Raw genomic sequence first — 23341 nt, 5'->3', positions numbered from 1 at the left:
GGCCAAGCACTTAGGCCGTCTTCTCCTCCTTTTCCCAGGTGCATTAGCAGGGAGCTGGGTCAGAAGTGGAGCAGCCTGGACACAAACCAGTGCCCATATGGGATGGCAGCATTGCAGGCAGCGGTGGCTTAACCCTCTGCATCATAGCACTGACTCCTTGACCCACAGTTTCTGAAACAACTGTCTTGGGAAGCCCCCTCACCACATTTGCAGCAACTGGCCCCAAATGGTTAACATTTGGCTGTGACTGCCAGCTTCCTTAATTTTTGTCCCCACTTTGAAGTCAGGACAAACGAGAAAAGGAAAACATGCTGCTCCAACCAACCACAAAGGACACTCTGCTTCTGGTTAGCTCAACTCCCATTTCCCATGCCTGCAATGTCTGAACAGGTCACACACGAATCCTTCCCTTGTTTCCATGACAAAGCTTTCCCCCTCCTCTGCCTGCTTTTGTGTCTCTGCCAAACGAAATGATAGTACCTGACTCCCTGGTTGCAGCAAGCTCTGAAAAATAACTTCTGCTTTCTCTGATTACGATTGCCTCTGTCTATTTCTATCATATTTGTTATTATCTCTACACAGATTTTTTAAATAGCAAGCTTAGCCCTGCTCAGGTTTAGAAAATCATTTAGGGCCACCGAATATCAAATGCATCACCAACGATTCTGGAAGGTAGAAAAATGGTTAGAACAGACTCAACTTTGTGTCAAGATTCCTTTGGCCTAGCTCAGAACTCTTCAATTGACATTTGCATTACTCAGTCTTCATTCCAGGTTATCTCAGGAAGAATCATTGCTTGTGAGTCTCCAGCATACACTCTGGTTGGATGTTCTTCTTGTGGAACTGCTCAGAGATGATATGACATTCATCTGTAGATAGTTCACCTTAGCTCTACTTCTTTAAGGTCTACCTTGCCTTTATTAACTGAGAAGTTTTTGTCTGATATTTAGAGTTTCCATTCAAATTCTGCCAACATTTGTTCATCATGTAACTTTAGAAGAATATGTTAACATATTTATCTCAATTTGCTTATTTAAATATCGCTATAGTGACAATAGTACCTAATAGGATTGCTTAAGAATTAAAATTCTATAAAATTTTTACTGAGGTTTTAATAGGTAATACCTATTCAATAAGCTATTACTATAATTATTACTATTATTATTGCATAATATAAAACCAGATAAGCAATCTTTTGTACATCTGACCAGACACAGCATTCAAGGTAAAGATTTAAAAATGCTGAAAGCATGATACTTTTTCAGATTTTATTAGGCATTGCACAGCACTGCTGAAAGAAAATATAGACTTTAAGTGATGTGGAGGATGAAGGCATCATTATAATTTAGTAGATGGAAACTTTCTACTACTGAAATCAGGCCTCTCAGAACTAGTATGGTTTGACATTAGATAATTAGGAACATATTTTGACTTCAGCATTTGCAATGGCTTCTACTGATTAAGCAGGTTACAGCTAGTCATTTTTTCACAGTTTTGAGGTATAAACTATTTTTGAAGACCTAGACTAATCTACATTTAAAAACCAATGCTCATTAAGTGCAGGCAGGTTCATGACACAATCAACCAAAGAGGTAGCATGTCCTAATGTATTAAATGCTCTTTATTCTCACTTGAACCTCATTACAGTCAAAGAAATAATCTGAAGTGCTCATTTTGCAGACATGACGTATGCAAGTTTAATTTGTGAATCAAACAAAGGAAAAATTCCTGGACAATTTATGTGCATTTTTGTTAATGTGATCATAGATACAGAGTTAGCCATTCAATCCCAACTGAGACATGACCTCACTGGGGATTTGTTCCTTGACTAAATTACTGGGATGCCCACAAAGGGCAGTGTCAATTGCGCTGCCTGTGTGCTCCTGTCTCATCTCTGATGTCAGTGATTTGTTCCAGGTGGTCTCCAGCAAATGTTTTGGAAACAAATATTTTGTGGGAATTTCACTGTTCCTTGTCACAAAGGCTATTTAGTGATCAAACCGGAAACCAAGAATGGACTGGAATGAGTTACCATATTAAAATTCTTAACTCAAAATAAGTTTATTATGTTTGGTTGGTCTCAGTAGTAGAAATTCATAGAGCAGCTCAGCCATGGTGAGGCATCTCAGGAGCACCAGGACTCTTTTTTAAACATATTCTATTACATTATTGAAGAAATGCAACTTAGAACAAGCCCTCAAAGCATTCCCATATAATCTATTTTTCAACTACCCTACAGTGACTATTTAAAATATTTTCCATTCTTTTAAAATCTTTACTGTGTCTTCCAACCACCAACCCTTTCTGCTTAACAACAGAAATTTCATGTCACCCAACCTAGAATCGATTACATCTGAATCCATTGCTTCTTCAGAAATATTCTTGGCACTTTTCCACCCTCCACTTGCACCTCAGCCTCCTCCCTCCACAGTCCACCCTGCACCTTGGATTCCCTCCCTCCACTGACTGTGCCCCACCTCGGATTGTGGATTTTCATGATTTATTCCCTGAGATTGCACAATGTCCTCCTTACCACCATCCCTATCTCTGGTCCAACAGTCTTGTCCCTATCTCTTTCACCAACAGAATCAGAATGGTAAATTCTAATCTTATATTGATACTAATCCAATTGTGTTACTTTGCTGATCAAAGGCTTTTCATTTTCCCTTAGAATGACACGAATTATTTGTAATGACTAATTAGATGCTGCTTACTCCTCCATCTCTTTCTTTCAGAGTTCTCTGCATTTTAGATCCCAGCATCAAGCCAAATAAACATTTTTATTTTTCTAGCTACCTCTTATTCAGTGCTAACAGTTTATCTGAAGCAGTTTCATTCAGTATGAATAGAGTAGGGGTGAAAATTACACCCTTGGGAAAATGTGACTCAACAAGTAACTACTGTAGAATGCATTCAGTAGGGAACAAAAACAAACATATTCATGGCTTTTAAGAAATTAGGAACTCATCCAAGAGTGGAAAAGGTTAAACAGGAAAGTAAGTTTTTTCATTAGTAGGGTTTAAGTAGATTATTTATAGAATTTTCTTAATATACAATAAAGATTTAAATGATTACTGGATTATAAGAAAATATTTAGAAGCTAAAATAAATCATTCTTAACAACACAATAGTTTAAATTCAGTTTCTGTTCTCTTTCATTAAAAAAAAAACTTTAATTATAGTTTAGTGGTGTAAAATAATTGCTCAGAGGTATGCACAATTTAATGAGCCCATACACTGATGTATTAACTCAATCCAGTTTTTTTTCTTGTACTGACAGCAAAGACCATTTTTATCTAATCCAAAAATTAGAAGCCAGAGGCTCTCTGTGACTTTAGATACTTCCCCTCTACATAATAGCTTTGTATTTGAATTTTGAGCTTAACTGGACCTTTTCAGTGAAATTTTGATTGGAATCTGATCTGATTCTGGCATAGTCAAAGAACAACCTAATAATTACAAATAAAAATATATCACATCTTTTTTTAAAAAAAATTTATTTATTTATTTGAGAGGTAGAGTTACAGACAGTGAGAGGGAGAGACAGAGAGAAAGGTCTTCTGTCCGTTGGTTCACTCCCCAAATGGCCACAACGGCTGGAGCTGTGCCGATCCAAAGCCAGGAGCCAGGTGCCTCTTCCCGTTCTCCCATGCAGGTGCAGGGGCCCAAGCACTTGGACCATCTTCCACTGCTTTCCCAGGCCATAGCAGAGAGCTAGATTGGAAGAGAGCAGCTGGGACTAGAACCGGCGCCCATATGGGATGCTGGTTCCAAGGGCGGAGGATTAACCCACTCCACCATGGCACCAGCCCTCAATGTATCACATCTTAAGAGAGCCTTCCTGAGAACAACAAGGATATTAAAAAAATTCTAAGACATTACATAGCTTACAGTGTTGTGCCAGCTCCAGTACTAACACTCAAGAGCCAATTGTGTACACTTCTAAGACTCTTTATCAGTAACTTGAAATCAGCCATGATTGGATTATTTATACCCCAGCAATAGGAAACTACAAATAAGCCCCTTCTTCCACCCTAGACAGTCAACTTCTGAGTAAGCTGACCATATGTCCAGTAGTCCTAGTTGATAACTTGCTATTCTGGTGACTCATTATTTTACAATTTATTCCTGGCCTTTCACCATCAAAAGTAGCAGGTAGAATTGTCATGATCAATATCAGAAATAGGAGACACTGATTAATATTGGTTAGTAGGAAACCTGAGTTAGTAGGTAAGTTACAGCTATATGATTCTTATCTTAATTTATCTGAAGAAATGGCTGTTGGAAGTAGTACAAGATTTGTTTTGCAGACTTTTAGGAAACGACATGAGGCCAGGAAAGCCTTGGGAAAGCTATGGGGAGACACATTTTTATCTGAGTTTAAGGAAGGACTTCCTCTTTGGTGCTGTTGAGTCATCATAGAAAAGAAACAGAACACGTGAGGGTCAGGGAGTTCTGGCTGTTGGAAATGATCAAGGAGAGGTTGAGAGTTACCCTGAGAGGGGACTGTAGAGGGGCTCCTGCAATGAATTCTTGCTGTATCAATGCCCTTCTGCTGATTCATATTGCAAGTTGAATCTTCTCATTTTGAAATTCCCAGATGGGAGGGTCTTTGCCAGTAATTTGTGTGTTTGTGAGTGGGCACAATGACCAGCTTGTCAAACAATTCATTAAAATTCAGAAAATGAAAATACCAAACAGAAACTCCTGTGAAGCTTAACTCTTCAGTTTTGAGTGGTGTTTGAGAGGAATGACACACTAGTCATCTCATGACTGATTTATTTATGGCTTCAGGTTTTGCAATCTATTAGAATAATTTACTGCAACACAGTTTGGCCAAAGGAAGGAAAATGCATCAGTGAGGCTCAAATTACTTTAGAATCATAAGCAGTGGGGGAGACTTTCAGAAGGAACGCACTGTTTAGTAGTGACAACTTTAGACACTTCCTCCATATCCTACGGTAGCCAGGCAGTTAGAATAACAGGAAGCCGTCAGACCAGCAAAAATGGCACCTGTGAAGTTTGTTTTGGTCTGTCTGAAATCATGGTTTTAGCATAGACTCCCTTGTAAGTACTAACTTAAAATTTTCATTGGGTATGAGCAATCAACTAAATAAATATTCCATTCATTATCTAATGTCTACATGAATAAAACGTCAGTCAGGTTTTTTTCCCTCTATTTCCAATTACTTTATTGAATTAGTTTGGTTATCATATGATGATCAGAAGAATATTTTGTATGATTTTTCTCCAAGATCAATTCCTTTCATTTGCATATCTTTAGTTTTACCTAACACTCCTCTGCCCATGCCCTCAGCCATATAAGCTCCTCCAATTCTTTCCATTTTCTGTTTGTCTTTGCATCACCTGTAAAGCTTTATGCTCATCCTCCAACCTCCATGTATTTCTCTTCAAATCTCCCAATCATATTTACTAAACAAACACTTAGATTGGTCTTTTTTGCCTGTTACTGTGTTAAGTGCTTTAGAAGTGTTAATTCACTTGGTTTTGCTAAGAACTATATGAATTAGACATTTTTATAATATTTCTTTTACAGATGGGGTGGTGAGTCAAGGGGTTATTAAATAAAGCAGCTAAGAACAGGATTCTGGTTGGCAGAGTAGCACTCTGTCTCAATTCTTAACTACTGTGTTACTTTTTACTGTATTTTATTTATTTTTAGAAGATTATTTATTTGAAGGGCAGAGTGGCAGAGAGAGAGAGAGAAAGAGAGAGAGAGGGAGAAAGAGAGAGAGAGAGCGTGAGCTACCACCTGCTGATTCATTCACCAGTGACTACAATAGCTGGAATAGAGTCAAAGTGAAACCAGGAACTAGGTACACCATTAGAGCATCAGAAATGCAAGCACTTGGTCCATCATCCACTGCCTCCCCAGCACATTTAGCAGGGAATTCGGTGGGAAGCAGAGCAGACTGGACTTGAATTGGCATTCAGATTTGGAATGCAAGAGGTGGCTTATTTGGGTGTGTCACAATGTCTGTTTCTGCTTTAATTGGCAATTAAACCAATCTTAACATGATTCTCTGAAAAAATAGTGTTAAAATTACTCCCCCCATGGAAATGTGCTATATTACAAACCCATTACCTAGAGTCATTTCTACATAATGCAAATTTTCATAAACTTTACCACAGACTAGTGCTAAAGTTGATGTCATACACATTTTACACTTGCACTCTCAAGAATACAGTTTTATAGTGTTTAATGAAAGAAATGACATTTATGCATTATAGATTTGACAAACCAAGAAAAAAATCCATTGACTTTTTTCTTTGAGTTTAAGGACAATTATTTCTCAATTTTGCTCACCACAGAACATTTGGCAAAGTCATAACCAGGGATTTGAGTCATACTGGCACCCAGTGGGAAGAGTTCACAGGCATGCAAAACATCCTATAAAAACAGGACGTATTTTCAGAACAAAGAATTATCTGGTCCAAAATATTAGATTGAAAGGCCTAGGTCTAAGATATTCAGTACAATCAGTGCATTAAAAAAATGTTTGAGAGACAGATAAAGAAATTTGCCATCTGCTGGGCTACCCGCCACCCTCCCCCCCCCCCCCCCAAATACCCACAACTGTGAGTGCTGAGCCAGGAGCCAAACATTGAATCTGGGCCTCCATACGGGAGGGACTTGACCTTGAGCCATCACCTACTGCCTCCCAGGGTGTGTGTTAGCAGGAAGTTCTGAATCAGAGCTGGGGACTTGAACCAAGCATTCCAATGTCAGATGTGAGTTCACAAGTGTGAACTTAATTGCTGCACCAAACACCCTCCCCCCCAGTCACTACCCATGTAACTTTTAAGGTAAATGGTTATAATTGCATATCTCTTAAGTGCTTTGCTATTCACTCATACACTCATTTTTAATTTTAAAGAAGAAATAAGTATCAAACATCACTGTACACCAGGCAATGTTCTAGGTGTGTAAGTACTTTAAGGTTAGGTTATGATTGATATCTGGATTTGTGTGTATATTACCTTAAGAGTTACTGAAAATTCATTGTGAAAAGATTTACGTCGTTCATAGTTTATGCTGTTTTGCACAATTATAAAAGCAATCAATGTTTTATCTAGATTAAATTAAGTAATCTATTTTATGCAATATGGAAAAAACAAAGATTGAAAATAGTTGATTAATAATTCATTTTGCACACAGTTAGTTAAAACTAATAGTTACATCACATGCACAAAGATGACCCATTAATCCACCCAACAGTCATATTCCATTCTTTCTCTATTTCTTCTCAATGAAGCTATGAGAACAAACTGGATATCTTTATGTTAACCAAAACTACTGATTTTTAATAGAAATGGCATGCAGAGAATGAGTGTTGGGCCTCATGGATGAGACCACTGCATCCCATATCAAAGTACTTGGGTTTGTTACCTAGCTCCAGCTCTTGGCTCCAGCTTCCTGCTACTGCAGACCCTAGGAGGCAACAGGTGAAGGCTCAAGTAACTTGGTTCCTGCTATCCATGTGGGAGTTGTGGTTGGTTTCCAGCTTCAGTCTTCACCCAGCCCAGCCCCAGCTGTTGGTGTCATTTGAGGAGTGAACCATTGGATGGGAGCTCTGTCTGTCTGCCTGCCTCTCAAATGCCTAAGTAAATTAATTAAAATAAAATAAAGTATAAGATGCACTCATTGTACATTTGTTTACAAAAAGAAATGACATACAAGAATAATTGAAGAATATTTACTTAATTTAAAAATTAATAAGTTAGCAATATTGTTCAGATGTGTCAAATTACATCTCCCACATTAAAACATAAGAAACAATTTTTCTTTGAAAAATAAGCTACTCTATTTTTTTTTTTTTTTGACAGGCAAAGTGGACAGTGAGAGAGAGAGACAGAGAGAAAGGTCTTCCTTTGCCGTTGGTTCACCCTCCAATGGCCGCCATGGCCGGCGTGCTGCGGCCGGCGCACTGCGCTGATCCGATGGCAGGAGCCAGGTGCTTCTCCTGGTCTCCCATGGGGTGCAGGGCCCAAGCACTTGGGCCATCCTCCACTGCACTCCCTGGCCACAGCAGAGAGCTGGCCTGGAAGAGGGGCAACCGGAACAGAATCCGGCACCCCAACTGGGACTAGAACCTGGTGTGCCTGCGCCACAAGGCGAAGGATTAGCCTAGTGAGCCGCAGTGCCGGCTAATAAGCTACTCTCGATCCTTGCATTCCTTCCCATGTATCACCATATTTTCAAATCCAATTGACAGCAGAAGTCACTGAAAGTTTGGTGTATGCTCTCTCAACTTTCTGTCAAGCTGTTCTCTTATTTCTAATCTAATCAGGCATTTTTCTACTACACTCTACTGGGACATCTTTCATCAAGGTCACCAAGGACACAACGTTGCCTAATCCATTGGTCAATACTGATGGTCACTCTCCTATTCTTGTAGCACTTTCTTCACTTCATGCCACACCTCGTGATAACACTCTTACTTCAGACAATCCTTCTTCTTAGAAATCTTTATGGGACCCTCCTCATCTTCTCAGCTTCAGCTTGGATTGTCCCAGATCTTAGTCATTTTAATGCCCCTCTTTTCCAAGTCGGATCTCTTCCATGTTCCTAGTTTTAAATATCATGTATGTACTGATAACTTCCATTATTATGCTGCCACTCTAGAATGTTCTCCTAAGTTCCAGATTAATAGTGTATTCCTACATGACATTTTCATTGTGTTATTAGAAGCATATCAAATTTACCACAACACAATGTCAACTACTGAGTCTTCCACTTTAAATTCCTTCTCATCCAGTTCTATCATCTCAATAAATGGCACCTACATTTAAAAGTCAACATTTTATGACTAGCTCATTCTAAATTATAAGATCTCTAGATAGGTGGGAGATGGATGTTCAACAAATTTACTTATTCCCTTTCTTAACCCAAACAAAAGAAAAAGCAAACAGAAAGCTACAAGAGAAAGCTAGCTATTAAACTTTGCCCTTGAGGTTGAGCTATTAAACTTTGCCACTGAAGTTACCAACAGTTTTCCTAGGGGTACACACTTTCTTGGGACCCAGATGAAATGATGTTGGGCAAGAGGTTGTTTGTCTTAGGTGTAGAATTGCATAGTCAGACAGGGTGTGTGTTTGCATAGAAAAATCTTTACTCTGACAATAATAGAATGCCTACACTTAAGAATATGTTCTGTAGAAGTTGGACAAGCCCTGGAGTTCTTAGGGAGAGAAAATCTAGCCCTCTTGAACACAATAAGTAGTCTAGGAGCAATTTGTGGCTATTTTGTGATCTGGGGAGATCCTTGAATAAGATTGAATGAGGTCACAGAGATTGGATCAAAATATGGAGATGTAACTGAGTATGGAGGAAGGATATTTCTCCTCGATTTCTCTTTTCTGTCAGCCACCACTGGAGAAACTGTCAAGTATGTGTAGGCATGGGAACCAGTTAAAGAAAGTGTCAATTCACTGGAGTGAAGCTGAGAACTCAGTAGCCTTTGTCTGTGGTGAATGTGTGCGGAAAGGCAAAGAGGAGTGAGATTCTCCTGTGGGGCTTCTCATCTCCATGGTGGTAGGTGCCGACAGCCGCAGACAGAGCAGGAAAAGGGCAAAGAGAAAGAGTCCTGAGATGCCTGAGTGCGGTGCTCCTACAAGATGAAAAGGACAAAGGGTTTGAATCTGAACTTCATTATCTGTAACTAAGGTAAGACCATGGAGTGGATTGCAAAATGATCCCAACCTGAACTAATTGCTTGTCTGCTCTCATAAACTCATTCTTTTTGTGGGCATGTCTGCTAATAGGCACCTTTATGATGCTCCCTTTGGCTCAGTAGTATGCTTTCTTGCTGTGCCGTCTAGGGCTGGGAATAGTTATTCTTTCTCTCATATAATCTCTGGGGAGTGCTGAACTAAAGAGATTAAGAATGCCAGGGCCATTTATAGATCTATTAAGGGAAGTAACATTCAGAGAGAGAGAGAGAGACTTAAAAGGATGATGACTTAACCAGCTGAATATTAGTTATTGACGTGGGACAACGTGGAAGAAGTGAATCTTTAATTTCCTGTGGAAACAGTCATTCATAAAACCATTTTTTCCCTCTGTCTCTCCTGCTCTGTCGCAAATTGACAAGAGTGGTATTAAAAATCTGAAACTGCGTGATAAAATGTGTTGTCATCGATTTGGAATTAATTACATCTTCACAACTAAAAATACAGACAGAAATACTGTAAAATCTGTATGGAAATGACTGCAGAAAAGTTGCTTCAATAAATATTAAGCAGCTCAAGTATTGAAGTCTGATTAGGTATAAAAGCACTGGGATTTTAGCTTTTAATATTTTTCTTCTACTTAGCATTTTCCTTCCATTTAAAATCTGAACTGTTAATATATAGTAACTAATACCTACTGAAGTGAATACCTTCAGGTTTTAATTTCCCTAGTAAAAGTAACGCAGGTTGAAAGAAAACAGCTTGTCTATGTGGAAATTCTAAGACATAGATGTATGGCCATGGGTTTAAACATAAGGCTATGATTGGTTAAAAATCTTAAGTTTGTCTATTTGAAGGTTGTTTTATTCTTCTTTTGTTTCCTGTGAGTCTTTAAATAATCCGAACACTCAGAATGAACCAGGAGGAATATTCCCATGGATTGTAGAAGCTCACAATCCAGAAGGTAGAGCTCAACCTGGCTACTCAATAGCAATGTGACCTTCCTAGGTTAGTCAGCCTCTGTCTACCTTCCTTACAAAACCACCTAATTGTGTCTATCTCTTAGATAGTATTTAATCTAACTTGATATGATGTCTGACACAAAGGGAACATAAACTAATTGGAGACAATTCTTAGCTCCATTTTAGAGAGAAGGAAAACTCTGATATATAGAGTGATAGTGAGTTAATAGCTAAGCCTGGAGTAATACTCTAAATGGCTCAACTCCAAGGAACACATGTTTTGTTCTCAGGTTTAAGAAAACACAAGGCAACTGTAATTCTGTAACAAGGAAAGTAGAGTACAGTGGGAATATCAGAGGTAGTTCAGGCAATTTATACCAGCCCTGACCTGCTTCTGCCATGGTTTTCTGACCAGTGGTATTCAGCTTTTGGTTTTTGGACATCCACATTCCATCCCTGAGCCTCACCCCTCTGATGAGCCGAGTGTCTGCAGGCAATAGCTGAGGTCAGGGAAGGTATGTTGGGATGGGCTGGCAAGAGGGGTAATGAGGGTCAAGAAGAGAATTTTGGCCAAGGACATTCTTTTGTGTGTACATAGTTTAATAAAGACACATTAGTTATTTCACATTTCAATCTTTCCTGACTTAATGTAGCTATATTCCAATGGCCTTTTTTACCATTGTCATAGTGACTGATTCAAATCAGCCAAGGTAGAAGTTTTGTTTTGTCCGAGTGATTCAGCTTCAGGTGAAAACTACAGACGTGTATGAGACACCTACTATTTTCCAATGCTATCTGATTTAATTCTCATAATTACCCTTATTAAATGGATGGGGATTAAAGAGGTAAAATAACTGGTCTGAGTTCATATAGTTGTAAATGGCAGAGATGAAATTCCAACACAACTAAGTCTGACTCCAAAAATCAAATCTCAGTGTTAAGGTAAAGGCATAACTTGTTTGCATTACACAAATCATATATCTGGAATGACAAGTTGCAATAAGAACCCACTGAGGCCCTTATGAGATCCAGACCATCAAGACCTGAATTTGGTTCACTCCAGGAAGCAGCACCCAACATCACTTTGGGCCTCAAGGGCACCCTGGAACACACGTCGCACATCAGGAACCATCAATCCTTGGAAATTTCTCTGTCAGCCACTGTCCTGGGTTTCCTTTAACTCTTGCTCACAAAATCCGTGATCTAGTATGAGTTTTTTTTTTTTTTTTTTTTTTGAGATTTGAACACACACACAGAATTCAAAACAAACAATGAAAATGGGCTAGCTATTTTTTTTAAATCAGTGAAATGAGAAAAGGCATTGATGCTATGAAAATGTGAAGCAGGGTGATCTTTCCTGTTGACTTGACAAATACAGCTTATAATTATTTTTAAAAATAGAAGATTCCAGTGTTCTGACTTTACTGAGAAGATGAAGTCATTTTGACATTGCTTATTTTTAATCCTCTAGGAGATACTGAATGCCACTCATAAAATTGGTGTGAATGCAATTTATTAATTAGTGAGAATAAGATAATATAAAACCTTTATGTCTTAGCGTTAAAACAGAGCTTCAGAGTCTTCTAGTTTAACCTCCCAACAAATTCAGGAAATTGTTGCATAAATTCTTCTAGCTGATTATCTGACTTCTGAATAAACAGTCCTTATCTACAATGGATTGTTTTCATCAGTGCAGATGCTGTTGGTAACAACATTCTTGTTTATAAAGACATTAAATCTACATCCCTACAGGTTCATAGGCAGATCTTAATCTCACCCCCTCCAGCATCACACAGAAGGGTCTCATCTCTATTACATAAATATTGGGTATCCCACCCCTACATTCAAGGGCGTGAGCTACTTGGAACAGCTTAATGTTTTATGTATCTCTGAATATCTAGGGAACACAGTTGGTGCTCAATAAAGGCTTTGAATACACGAGTGCGTATCTTTTTAAATAGTTCCTCCTTCCTTCTATTCTTCTTCTATGAACGCCTGCTCTACCTCTTCACCTGAACTTCTCTTGACAAACTTCTTGACTTCGCTTAGCGAACAAGACACTACCAAGAGTTAGACACCACACCTCAGATATAAAATCTCCAATAAAACAAATTTTTAGGATTGATAATTGACCTATCAGTATATGGTGCCAGTTTAGATGCCCTGCCCCATATCTAAGACCTGGGTTCAATTCCTGCCTCTGTGCTTCATGCCCAGCTTTGTGCTAATGTGTGCCCTGGGACAGAGGAGGTGATGGCTCAAATGCTGTGTTTCTCTAACCCATGTCAGAAAACCAGATTGAGTTCCAGACTCCTTGCTTTGGTCTGACCCAGCTCTGGCTGTTGTGAGCATTTGAGGATTAAACCATTGAAAAAGGGAATTTCTCTATGTCTTTCTGTCTCTCTTTTTTTCTCTTTCTCTGTCTCTCCTTGCAAATGAAACAAAACAAAACATTTATAACTTTCCCTGGAAATTCTGTGTGGATGAAAAACTATTTTTGTTGAATCTTATCCTTGAGTTTCTTGAAAAGATATATTTTTAACCCCATCCACTACTCCTTCCTTTCTTGCTGTTCATCTTTGCTAGGCTTGTAAAGTGAATATTGATTGGGTTTTAGTGTAATCAATTCCCCAAATGTCCCTGCATAGGAATTTCTCTAAACCATAGCACTGTATGATCTCACAAGCAGACCCTGGGCTCTGTGTTCTGAGATAGATCATTTCTTCAGACCCTTAAATAAGTGTCTCCAAAACTCATTGCAGGGGACTCAGCCAGTGGTTTTAGCTGACTTGAGCCCTAGTTTTCTCTTTTTCCTGGATTCAGGCCTAAAGATTCATCTTCATTCTGATTCTGCCTCCAATAACACCTTTTCTAATTAAGGCTTAAACCTTGCCTATGTGGCCCCAAATGAATTTATCAAACTCATGAAGCCTCTACACTTTAGTCTTAAAGTAGAGATAATTTTGATACTTGGTTCTCAGGGTTACTGGGAAGTTTAAACAAAAGCATGGGCATAATATTTCTTCTCTGGCTGAGAAATGCATCTGGTCCTCATCTCCCTCTCAGCATGGAGATTCTAAACCCCAGCTCCATACCTGGTGCCTGCGGGATCACTTTTGGACTTATCCCTCTGGTGTGGGATGCTTGTCTTCCTGGATATCCATGTGTTGCTCACCCTCACTTCCCCATACAACATTATTATCCCTTCCTCTTGTTCCCTTGTTCTACCACTGGATGTCGGTTAAGCTGATAAACTAAAGCACTGCCACCCTTCTCTCCTTATAGTACTCTCCAGCAGCTGAGCTGGACTTCTGTCCTCCTAAAATAAAAGCCCAGACCTGCCCCACGTATAGCACATGCCCCACTTTGATGGATTATCCTAAAGTTCGGCTTCGGATTTCAGTAGTCTGGGTGTTCCATTTCCTGTTAATCCAGACGCTTCCGGTTTTATGCTTACAAGATGAAATTATTGTTTTCATAAATAAATATACCCAGCCATTGGGATCATCCTCTCAGGTCCCCAGGCCAACGAGCTGTAGAGAAGGAGCCATGACAGTGGCAATCAACAACCTGTGGCCTGACTAGCCTAAGCAATGGACTCTCAAGGCTGAAAGACTCAGAACACAAGCTGTCCTCAGTGTACAATGCTGGCAGATAACACCTCACCAAACTGGAAGGTGCTGTTTCACCAGTAAAGTTCTGTGCTGGGCTATAGTGATAATTTGTGCTTTATTCTCACAGAATGTCTTAGAAAATGAAGATAGAAATGTGCTTTTTTTTTTTTTTTTTTTTTTTTACAGGCACAGTGGACAGTAAGAGAGAGAGAGACAGAGAGAAAGGTCTTCCTTTGCCGTTGGTTCACCCTCCAATGGTCACTGAAGCCAGCGCGCCGCGCTGATCTGAAGGCAGGAGCCAGGTGCTTCTCCTGGTCTCCCATGGGGTGCAGGGCTCAAGCACTTGGGCCATCCTCCACTGCACTCCCGGGCCACAGCAGAGAGCTGGCTTGGAAGAGGGGCACCTGGGACAGAATCCAGCGCCCAGACCGGGACTAGAACCCGGTGTGCCTGTGCTGCAGGCGGAGAATTAGCCTAGTGAGCCGCAGCGCCGGCCTAGAAATGTGCTTTTAACTTCCCAGCCTTAGGTTTAATTTATTTACTTATTTATAATTTTGTATTAATGAATAAAAATTACATATATTCATTGTACACATATTTTATAATGTGCTCACTTTGTGGGATGGCTGGATGGAGTTAATAGCATAATCTCATCTCACCTTTTGATCATTTTTTGGTGCAATAGGAACATTAATAATCTACTTTTTAAGCAATTTTCAAGAACACAGTGTAGTCACTGTGTTATATAATAGATCTCTTGAACTTATTCTTTCTGCACAACTGACATTTTCTGTCCTTTGACCAACAGAAACTGCAGGTATTTTTTTCATCTGATTTTATCAGCCAAACAGATCATTCTTAGTCACGTGTGATGTGATGAACTTCCCTTTATTTTTTGATACTGGGCTGCCATTGACATACGCTCCTTTCATTTTGGCTCATTCTTCCCCACCACCATACTTCTCATATATAATAATCAGCATTACAATCCAAAGGAAAATTTCTGAACACAGTTTAAAAATACCCCTAGGAAGAGCAAGTCAATTTTTTGTCCACCTCAGTGATAACTTGGAGCTTGTGTGGAGGAGAGATTGAATGTTGATCTCTACTTCACTTATCAGGAACCACACAGGCACACACACACTCTTCCTTTGCAGCATTGAGTCTTTATGATTAGGGCTAATTCTGCCATATGAGCCAAGCTTTTGGCTGCAAAGGGAATAATGTCAAGATGATTCTGTGTACATTGGATCCACGCAGTAGGAAGCCTTATCCTTGCAGCTTTCCTCAGGATGCTCTGTGACATCACTCCAACTGCATTGTTTTTCTCTTTGTGTTAAAACACTTTGAATTCCAGAGGACTTCTGAAGACAACAAGCCTTCCCTCTAGCTCATCCACCAGCTGTTTAACCTCACAATTGGATACATTCTTGTCCAAGAATGTGCATCACCTAGTTAACTCTCATTGATCATATTATCTCAAGTTTTGGTATCTGTTGAACCTTAGTGATTTGATCTGATAGAGGTTTTCTGGTTGGGCTATCTTTTTGTACTACAGTGTATTGATGTGTTTATCAAAGCTCGATCTCATTAGTAGAAGTTTTGAAAACCACCTCAAATGAAGTGTTATATTTCCTGGAGCCTAGTGTCTGAAATTATTAGACTACTATGTAATTATTAGACTACTACATAATCTAATTGTAGAAAACCTGGATCAAGCTTTATATACAGAAGATCTATACATCCAAGGGCATAATACTAACATTTACGTGCCATTTAAAATCTTGTTATAGAAACTTAGGTTGTAATTCCATTTCTTTAGCAAGAATATGGTGTACAATTAACTTAGGCTTAGATTATTAGTTTACAAAAACAAAAACTAAGATATAATAATATTTTCTTTCCAAGATTGCTGTTAGAATTAGAGGAGAGTGGCACAGCACTGAGCTTCTAAAAGAAGAAATCATTCTGGGCGGAGGGGAAAGGGTTTGTAAAAATGAGTATCAGGAGCACATAGAAACATCTTCATTAGCATCAGCAGTTGCCTATGGACTGAACCTCTCAGCTTGCACCCCACCAAATACTAGGTTATACTTTTCAACTTCTGGGCCATCACTCTTTAGAGAGCTGAGATTTTAATTAATGCTATTTTATTGAACAAACAGAAAATTCCCTTAAGAAAAAGGACTAGGCAAACATGAACAAAGAAAGGTGAGGTTGGGAATCTCGGTGCATTGCTTTTCATAAACAGCATGCTTTCATTCCAATGAGGATAGGGAAGATGAGTGGCCCTACTCTGGAGAGAAGTAGAGATCCGCCTTGCTCGATAGCCCAGGCATGGAAGAACCAAGTGGAAGCTCTGGGGAACTGGGAGGTGAGGGGCAGGACCTTGTACTTTCTGTGGTTTCCATGAGATTTTAGTGCCATTTAGCTAAGTATAGATGACTAACGGGACAAATATTCACTCAGACTATTAGACATCTTCTGTTAAAAGTTTGTGGGTGTGGGAACTTACATAAACATACTCACAAATTATTGTACATCTGTCTTTGGGGATGAGTTCCTAATTTTTTGTCAACTGAGAGGTCTAATCTATTTTTCTACAGGAAAGTTACATGAGATTTGGGAGTTCAAATGCCAGTGATGTTTATACTTCATAGCTAAGAAGTCCTAAACTGTATGAATGGGAAAAAATTAGTTTGCATTATATTATTTTCTCATAATCTTTTAAATTCTTGCAAATACTCATCAGTTGAGTGAATTTTTCATAAATATTATCTACCACTCAGGGGTACAAAATGGAATTTTGATTAAATTAAAGCAAAGGGCGGGGCGCGTGCTGTGGCATAGTAGGTAAAGCCACTGCTTATTGTACTGGCATCCCATTTAGGCACTGGTTCAATTCCTGGCTGCTCCATTTCTGATCCAGCTCTCTGCTACGGCCTGGGAAAGCAGTAGAAGATGGCCCAAGTCCATGGGCCCCTGCACCCATGTGGGAAGACCCAGAGGAAGCTCCTGGCTCCTGGGTTTGGATCGGCACAGCTCCGGCTGTTGCGGCCAACTGGGGAGTGAACCGGTGGATGAAAGACCTCTCTCTCTCTCTTTATGCTTCTCCTTCTCTCTGTGTAACTCTGACTTTAAATAAATCTTTAAAAAAAGCAAAAAGTAATTTTATTACCTGAAAAAACATGTTTCTAATTTCTCTTTCCTGTTCAATCAGATTTCAATAAAAGGAAACCATGTGAGTTATACTGAAATTGTTATAAATAATTTTAATAAGATAAGTACTTTAAATTATTGACTTTTCAGAATATATTATAAGTTTTCCTCCAAATAGTATGCTTTGTGCATTCATGTATATGAAAGAATTTTGATGTAGATATGGGAAATCTCTTTGTACAAGCCAAGCAGCACTCAGATTTCCCTAGGGAGATTATCTACTGGATGAAGAAACTCGATTAATTAAAATTAAAAATCTTAAACTGACTTGTGCTTAACTATCCAAAAATTCACTTTGATTATATCTTGTTCTTACAGCATGAAATCATGAAATAGAAAATCATTTTTAATAATCAGCAATGTATAGTAATACAGCATTCTTTCCAAAGTATATGATTTATTCTAAGTTAAATGCAAATTGATGTCTTATTACTTTTTTATAGCTTGCCGATGGTATAATTTACTTCATTAACTTAGAAATCAATAAAAAACCTCAACCACAGAGTGCTGGGAAAGTTCCTTTGCTCCTTAAATGTTTTACAGTTCTCAACCTTAACCACCTTTCTGTTGGATCTGATAGCATGATGCTCATTTAGATAATATTCTCCTGCAATATCCTTGTAGTAACTCTGTATTCTCAGAAGGAGATGTGGTAAGACTGGGTCGATCAAGAACTGAACCAAGTAGCAGTTCTTGTACTCCTTACTCATAGTCTTTACAATGTCTCAGATATAGTTAAATATTCATTGAACTAAAGAAAGCACAAAATTCACTTCCCTGATTGCTTCTACACCATGAAAGGCATTGGTATAGTTAACTAAACTACAGAGACTTTCACAGTGAATGTTTAAACATCTTACCGTGAAGTTTAAGAGAAAAGTTCTCTATCTGCCCCAAACTCAGCTCTCCAGTGCCCATCAAAATGAGTATTTCAGTCAGTGAAACACTGGGAACAGTGTTACTAAAAGCATTTGTATCTTGGGTTGCCACTGTTTGTATAGGCATTCATGGATAATGAAATTCAAACCTTGCAAATCAAGACAAAATGATTCATTCTTCTACAGCACTGTAGTAGAAACAAAAGTGTAACTGGTAGAGAAGCATACAAAATTAGATGAGTGGAAATTCAAGAGTCTATCAAATACATTAAGTCTTGTCAATTACTTAAATCTTCTATTATCTGTTGTATTTGGCAATACTTCCCAGCCAAATGGCCTTGAGAAGCACGCACCAACAGAAAGCTAATCTTGTGTGACAGACAACATACAGTTTACAGTATTGTCTCAAAATGCTGGGTATCTGAATCTTCCTAGGAAGACCTTTTGTCTTGGACTTTAAGGTTTTTTCAATTTATCTGCATCCACAGGGAACATGGAAATTGAGCCAACAGCCAATAACACTTGCTTTGTTTTCCACCTCAATAAAGATGTCCTGAGTTTTCATTTTGACAGTTGAAAGCAGAAATTCAATCATTTAAATGTCAAAGAAGTTGTAGGAACTATCCAGGGAGTTCCCGGTCTTATAAGCAAATCACATCTGTGAGTTCAATGATTCCCAGAAGACTGAATAGACTAATACATAGATTCTCTGAAAATTCTCACAAATAGGAAAATAATAACAAAAATAAATAACTTGGATTTTTTTGTTGAAATACCATAAATACCAAACTTTGAAAAAGCCAAAACTCATGAGACAAATGATTTCTATAAATTACATTTATTTTGGAATGAATGGTTAGGTTTAACCAAGGCAGCTCCTAAATAAATCTATATGAGAGCTATTAAACATCAATCACAGATAACCTGGCATTTAAGAACATAATGGGGTATGTGCTTGTCAGGTAGCTGAAGAAAGCAAAGTGAGTAACTAGTACAATGACTTTTCTGCTTAGTAATACCTGCAGTTCTGCGCAACTCTGTCATGTCTGCCTGAAAGAGGATATAAAGGTCAAGGTGTTGAGATGCTAAAAGAAGCTCTCCAACAAATCTGGGAAATTGCCAATTTCATAATTCACAGTGGGAAAAATGACAGTTGTCTCTCTTTCTCTCTTTCTCTGGCTCTTCATTTGAATCTCTATTTGAATGAAAATGTTGATCTGCATAAGATGGTTCCATTTCTCATTTTTTGAATCATTTGATTATAGTGAGAGCCACAGCACAGTGATTGAATACTCATTGAATACCAGGTACTAGGAAAGGAGATTTGGGAGCATAGCTTTATCCTACTCTCAGCAATCCAGCACTTTCCTATATTGTTTAAATGTGGCTAAAAGGGTTCAGGTCACAGCTTTGGAGATGTGACTCTTTGACTTTTCAGGTGGGCAAATAAGGGCTCAAGAGGCTGATTGAGTTATGCAAAAAAGAGATCAAACGATCAAGCAGGCATTTGCCCTCAAATCCATGTCTATTGGAATTCAGAGACTTGGAGATGGTGCTGTGGCATAGAAGGGTAAGCTCAGCCTGCAGTGCCAGCATCCCTTATGAGTGAGGGTTCAAGTCCTGGCTGCTCCACTTCTGATCCAGCTCCGTGATAATGCACCTGGGAAAGCAGTGGAAGATAGCCCAAGTGCTTGGGCCCCTGTACCCACATAGGAGACCTGGAAAAAGCTCTTGGCTCCTGGTTTCAGATCAGTCCAGGTCCAGCTGCAGCCATTGCTGCCATTTGGAGAGTGAACCATGGGATGGAAAAACCTCTCTCTCTTCTTCTCTCTCTGTATCTCTACCTTTTAAATCAATAAATTAGTAATAATTTAAACAAGAATCCAGAGTCTCCCTCTTAAAATTTTTAGATAGTAGATCTCAATCTTGAGGAGACATAGGAATCCACTGGGGAGGACCCAGGTGGGAACAGTTGCGGTAGAACTTGAAGGTTTTCATGGGTAAAATGCTCTCTGGAACTTTTAAAGCACATGATTAACAGACTACATTCTCAAAAACATGGCCACACTACACTGCTAGTCCACTGAAGGGAGTAGTTCCTGAATATGTGTTTAGTCAGGATTGGGTAGTGCCAGCTGTTTAGGCAAATCTGCATCATAAACATACAATTACCCTCCTCAGCATTTATCCATTTAAAAGATATTTCCTTGGGTTTTAAAAGTCTATCAGTGTGGACCTTAAAGCAATAAAGTTGCACAATACCATGATTTTTAACATTTTCTTTTCAAAGTTATTGCAAATATTAAGATAAAAGATTCCTAAAACAGATTTTCCTATACCAAGCCAAGAAATGAAGGTATTGGCAGTTTAATATGGTTTGGAATGGGGAAAGACAAAAGGGGGCACTGCGAGGGGGAACTGTATTTTGATGCCTGTTTAATTCTGACTCTGCTTTATGTAGCCCTGATTTGTTACCAGCTGCTTTCATGATTTCTCCAATTGGTCTCCAGTGGCCAAATCTGATCCGACTCCCTCTTCCCCCCACCTCCTTGTTTTAAATGAGATCTGGTTTTACTTAGATGAATTAAATGTCACTATATTTGTTTCTGTGAATTGTTCCAGCAAAAATTACAGCATCCACGTCTGACTTTAAACGTCTGTAAGAATGTCTGCCTTTCTGGCTATTTATAGCTGCCTTTTAAAAGGTCTAATAAATGCTTTTAGATTACTATTGGTTTGTTTTCCCTTTATGGAGCCTCGGCATGGGCATGCTTCACCATATTAACTGAAAGTAGCTGTTTTGCTTTTGTAAAAGTCACGAATATTTATTGTAACATTTAAAAAATAGAAATAAGTAAATAGAAGAAAAAAGAGGAGATAAAATATTCAAACCAAACAAACAGGACCTCAACGTTTTGTTGTATATCATTCTGTATTTCCTCTGTGTTTAAATATATTCAAACTTAAAAATTATATTGGACAAACTGTTTTATGGTTCTGTTTTTATTTTTATTGAACCACATGGTTTAAGTTTTTCCTGTCATTCTTCTACTGCCTCACTTTTAATGGGTATACTGTGATTATATGATTGTACCATTACCTATGTGACCAATTTTACATTTATTAGATGGCTTGGTCACAGCCAAATTTTGTCACTACAAATCGACCTCAGTGTAGTCGGGCTCTTGTATTCATCTTTGATGGTTTCTTTAGAAGAAATGTTTTGCCAGTGTACTGCTAAGCGAGGAAAGTATAACACATTCACAAACTATTATCACATATAACTAACGCACTTTCTGTATTTGTCAGCTTTTATTTACTGTAACCAAAATATCTAGGAGAAGGTATTTATGAATGGAAGTTTATTTCCGCTTACACTATTTTTTTTTATTTGAATGATTGAGAGATAGAGAGAAAAAGACAGCAAGTGAGGGACAGACAGAAATCTTCCATCTGCTGCTCTACTCCCCAAATGCCCACAGTAACTGTGGCTAGGCCAGGCTGCATTCAGGAGCTGAAAAGTCAATCCAAGTCTCTGACATAGATGTATTTGAGCCATTATCTGTTGCCTCCCATGTAGGCAATGGTAGGAAGCTGGATTGGACTTGGGTCTTGAACCCAGGCATTGTCATAAGGGATGCAGTTTTCCCAAACAATGCCTTAACTACTGTATCAAACACCTGTCCCTCACCTAACACTTTTTGAGGTTCATGGTCCAGACTGGGAAACCTGCTGGTCTGATACCTACGAAGGTGGTGGATGGTGGAAGAAGTGCAGAAAAAGGATCACAAGGTGATCCAGGAAGCAGAGGCAAAGGCAGCGCAATCCTCCACAGGGTCTCCCCTTATAAAGGCATCGTGAGTCAGTGATGGGGCTGTACCCCAGCAGCTCAATCCAATCCCAAAGTCCCCACACTAAGACACCATAACTGCTTCAAGTCTGTACCTCTTAGTACCATTAACATGAAACTTTGGCATTTAAACATTGTCATGAGTTGGGGAGCCAAATCATATACAAACTACAGCACCTTCAGAAACAGTTAACAATAAATGTATACATATATTGTTATTATAGCTTCAAAATGACAACTTAATGTACTTTATTATTGAAGGAGTTACATTTTTAATAATTCAAATAACAAATTCAATTAAATCATTTTTATAAAGATTATTTTCATTTTATTTGAAAGACAGACAGAGAGAGAGAGAGAGAGAGAGAGAGAGAAAGAGAAAGAGAAAGAGGTATCTTCCATCAGTTGGTTACTCTCTAAATGCCTGAAACAATAAGGGCAGAGTCAGGCTGAAGCCGGGAGTCTAGAACTCCACCCAGGTCTCCCACATGAGAGGCAGAGAATAAAATACTTAAGCCATCATTTGTTGCCTCCCAGTATATGCATTAACAGGAAGCCGAATCTGAAGTAGCAATGGCCAGAACTTAGCAAGTGTCTCTGATATAGGATATGAGTATCTCAATTGGGGGATTTAAGCCATCACACCATAAACCTGCCCCAGTTTTTCATGCCAGGCACATTGTTTTTAGAGCTCCAGATCTCCAGAGATTTCTTCAACATAATAACATCATAATACTGATATTTATTGTCAATATTACTGAAGCTGCTACAAAACCCAATAGTATGACTTTTGCTTAATTGTCTATTAACTGACTGCTGTGAAAAGGGAGAGATGGGATTAATGGAAGGAGTTGAGAGCTGGTGTTTGGAGAATTGTCAACATTGATGTTTCTTCATTTCTGAGAATTTGATTCTCTTACTAGTTCTGAAATTTCCTTGAGGATAAATATCATCTTTATATATCACTCAATTATCTATCCATTCATTCCTTCAACGTGCAATTACTGAATGTCTTTGTGTCACCTATTGCTCTAATATAGTGCTGCATCACACAACTGAGATTTTTTTCTCATGAAGCTTACCATTTATTACATGAGGCAATCCAGTAGACAAATAAACCAGTCA

At 38.7% G+C, this 23341-nt stretch overlaps 1 protein-coding gene across 3 annotated transcripts in view; it reads left to right on the top strand.

Annotated features, from left to right (window-relative positions):
- The window catches only part of KCNJ16 (potassium inwardly rectifying channel subfamily J member 16), a 63131-nt gene that overhangs the window by 26340 nt on the left and 13450 nt on the right, over window positions 1-23341 (top strand). Inside the window, exon 1 of one of the 3 annotated variants that reach the window (XM_051825902.3) lies at window positions 9186-9688. The exons of the other annotated variants lie outside the window; for them this stretch is intronic. The gene's annotated coding sequence lies outside the window, so the exon portion shown is untranslated. Of the gene's footprint in view, window positions 1-9185; window positions 9689-23341 lie in introns of those variants that run through there. 3 annotated transcript variants of the gene reach the window in all.

Source organism: Oryctolagus cuniculus, chromosome 17 (genome assembly GCF_051225735.1).
Source record: "Oryctolagus cuniculus isolate XC-2025 breed Fujian yellow rabbit chromosome 17, ASM5122573v1, whole genome shotgun sequence".
Classification (NCBI taxonomy): Eukaryota; Metazoa; Chordata; class Mammalia; order Lagomorpha; family Leporidae; genus Oryctolagus; species Oryctolagus cuniculus.
This window is presented reverse-complemented; position numbering and strand designations above follow the sequence as displayed.